At 35.9% G+C, this 3,615-nt stretch overlaps 1 long non-coding RNA gene across 1 annotated transcript; it reads right to left on the bottom strand.

Annotated features, from left to right (window-relative positions):
* Positions 1 to 1,491: 1,491 nt before the first annotated feature.
* Positions 1,492 to 2,278, bottom strand: LOC135086347 (uncharacterized). Its single transcript, XR_010260428.1, has 2 exons — positions 2,121 to 2,278; positions 1,492 to 1,706 (listed from the first exon to the last, which is right to left on the bottom strand). It is a non-coding gene; the product is annotated as an uncharacterized LOC135086347 (long non-coding RNA).
* Positions 2,279 to 3,615: the final 1,337 nt, after the last annotated feature.

Genomic DNA, 3,615 nt, shown 5'->3' with positions numbered 1-3,615 from the left:
GGGGACAATTTGCCAGTACATTTGAGTAACATGGGCGAATGTTGTGTAATATGATTTCAAGTTGATCCTTCTCAGTCATAGATGTGCTAAGTCGAGAGAACATTCCTTTAATTATAGCTAAATACACAATTATATTTTCTGTCTCTCCTTGAGTACGATTACGTATTTCAGTGATCATACGGTAATCATAATCAAATATGTCAAAATCTTGTCTTAGTCGAGAAACAAGATTATCCCAATCATTAACTTCATCTCTAATAGAACGTAACCAATGGAGAGCATCGCCTGTAAATAATTCATAAGCATAAGACATCAATTTTTCATCGGAAACATTTTTTGCTATGCGGAATTCTTCAATTTTTTGAATAAATGCTCTGACACAAGTTTTGCCATCAAATTTAAGTTTAGAAAAGTCCGATGAGAGACCACGATCACAATGGACAGTGACGTTCAAGTTATCGACACCCGAAGAAGTTTTATCTTTATCTGGGTTATGTTCAGCATCGCAAAATTCTTCTGGTTCGATAATCTTTGAGTAGACAGAATTGTATTCCTCAATAGTATTTTTTATTATTTTTAGTTTTGAAAATAGTTCGGATGTTGGCTCAGGCTGTTCCAGGCGCCGGAACCTGTGATGTACATGATTTAAGAGCGAGCGTGTGCGATCAATTAAATTTTCATCTAATGTTATAGACAAATTTTCTAAATTGGCCTTAACTTTAGTTAATGATTCTGCTATGCCCTTAATGTCATCGCTCAATTCCAGACATGAATCGGCGATGTCATTCGACGGATATAATTGTGTTAATTTACATACTTGTCGCCTCAATTCTATAACAGTGCCAGCCGGTACTTCTCCTCTAATTGTAACCTCATATTGCAATTCTGATTTTTGAAGGTGAAGAAATTTAATAGGATAAGCCATTTTGAGAAAGAAAAATTCTGGGTATGTTGTGCAAAGAAAACTAAAAAAAAAATATACTGCAACTAAAATAAAAAAATCTACTGCAACTAAATAGACAGGAAAGCCAAAGCAGTTAAATCCGTTCTGTCACAACAATCAACTTTGATCTAGAACGATGCAGTAATTTAAAAAAATATATACTTAAGAAATAATAATTTGATCAGAGGGAGAAACACAAAAATTCTTCAGGCTATGTAGGTGTAGCTTAATTTTTTTTTAATTATCTATTAGTTATAGTAACTGTGATAAACGGTTAATACTGGCTTTTTTTTATATAAACAAAATATTACCGCAATATAAAATAATAACTCTTGCTAAACTAAATTATTTATAAAACCTATATTAACACATAGCCTGAAAAATAATTACTATCATCGTTTTACAGTAACAACATGCACACAACCATCACCAGAAAAATTAACTAAAGTGCTATAGTGTAGAACCAATCTTTAAACCTTTACACGATAAGAGTGGGCGCCATTTGTCACGTTTTAAATTAATTTTTAGAATTAATAAAACGAGCAAAATAAGTTTACAAAATTTATTAATCTAAGTTTAAAAATATTTGATTTTAAGGTACAGGTGGGTAGGTTGTAAAAAGATCGGTTCCACGTAACACTTGTGCCAGACTCCCCTGTGCGGCCTCCTGCGGTCCCCGTGGGACGCCGTGATGTCCACTTCTCTGTCCCCTCCGGAACGGTCCACAATAAGTCCTAGCTCAAACTGAGCCCGGCCGTAATTCCTGCATAAACATTGTTTTATATTAGCCTTCGTGTGGGGTAAGAGATTGTACTGCCACGAATCTTGATTAGGTGATTTCAAACAGGCGGAAGAATATAAGCCAAGCTAGGGAAGACGGCCAGCAAGTACTAGAAGAGGTCTAGGCATTTAATTTACTGGGATGTAGTGGCAGTTGTAGATAGCAGAAACGGTTACAGTTAACTGATGGCTAATAAGAAAATAATTAAGTAATTTCGCTTCAAGGAACATAATTTATACCAACCAATTTACCTACACAATTCGCTAAAATATTAATAAGCGTAAATCTATGCTATAAGGGCGATTACAACAACACTTAACTTCTACTATAAAAAGCATTAATTACTATTTAGGAACATACTCTATCTTAACAAATAATAAGAGATGCACAACTTACCCAGTTACGGGATGAAATGTAGGCTAGACACTTAAGTTTGATTAACTGTGAGGTTTTATTAAAGTTTTATTAAACTCGCACTATGAAAAAACGCCAACGAGATCGATTTATTAAGACGCGCGCCGCATCAAGCGGTACGCGGGTGCTCAAGTTCAAGTTTCAAGCGAGGCTCGCGAGTGTGGCAGTCTGTTTCTGGCCGAGACGCTGCGCCTGCGGCGCGCACTCCCCGCGCCCTTCGCCCCGAGCGTATTTACGTTCAAAAACTTATGATCCATTGAATCGTAAAATAAAAAAAATAACATTTTCAAATGTTACACCTTATTATCCCTGTTACCAAGTACAAGTGCAGGCAGAGCAGGTAGTAAAGGCGCGCGCGCACGGGTGACTTTTGTCACAGTATGTCAACTACTAATTACTGTCATGGTGACAAAAGTTTCTGTGACTGACTGTACGGTCGTCAGTCACAGAAACTTGAATTTTGGGCACATTAGAATAATAATTTTTAACCAAGGTAGATAAAGTTAAAAACGGGACTATTTCCAAAAAAACAAAAATTGTCGACAATTACAGCAAAAATTTACCAAGTGTTATACCATTTTGGAATCCTTACTAAATGCGCCAAATTATGACGTCACTTGCCACACTCGCGTAGTACATTTTTTTTTCAGTACAGTCAGTTTAAACAAGGCAAAAATTTTATTTTGAAAATTTTTTTGGGAATAATGTATTTTTTTCATCCAAGCTGGAGCAGCTGGTTTTGTAATTTTGATAACAATTTAGAGAAGCATTATTCAGGGTTACATAACAAAAAAAAAATTTGGAAAAAGTGAAGATTTGTGGCAACACGAGCAAAAGGACCGTCACCTGGAGTAGAATTTTTTGATTTTTTTTAAATGCCTATTATTTTTAAAATATGCCACATAGATTTTTTTTTATATTTTTCTGATAACCAGCACAACTTGCCTCAACACCCAGTTTCGGCTTGACGTTACATTACGGGACACCCTGTATACACTCAGCGGCACGGAATTTGGCCCAAGCCTAAATAACCAGATATGAGGCCAAGTAGGTGTTGTATGCCTAAGTTTCGTGTGACATGTTAACAGAACATTATCGTTATGTCAAATATTTATTGCCTAAATTAGAGATATTTACTTATGAACAAGAGCTGTATTTCAAGTATTTTTGGGTATTTCGAGTTGAGTTTTTTATACCAGAAGGGTATAAGGTAGAGGAAACGTTTAAGCTAATAAAAAAAAAAGTGCAGGTCGAGATGTCAAGTTATTCCCGCGCGGTACGGCTAATGTTTGCAATCCACTAAGTGTACGTTACGTAGAACACGTTTAGAGACAATAACTGAACAGAACATTTTTTATCCACAACGAGGAAGCTCTTGCCCGGCTACCTAAGTAAACTCCGACAAACTTTACTTCGACATTACGTTACTCCGACATTTCTGAATATCGACATGACTTTACTTCGACACTACACTACT

This window comes from Ostrinia nubilalis, chromosome W (genome assembly GCF_963855985.1).
Source record: "Ostrinia nubilalis chromosome W, ilOstNubi1.1, whole genome shotgun sequence".
Classification (NCBI taxonomy): Eukaryota; Metazoa; Arthropoda; class Insecta; order Lepidoptera; family Crambidae; genus Ostrinia; species Ostrinia nubilalis.
The sequence above is the reverse complement of the archived record's forward strand: the minus strand, read 5'-3'. Positions and strand labels throughout refer to the sequence as shown.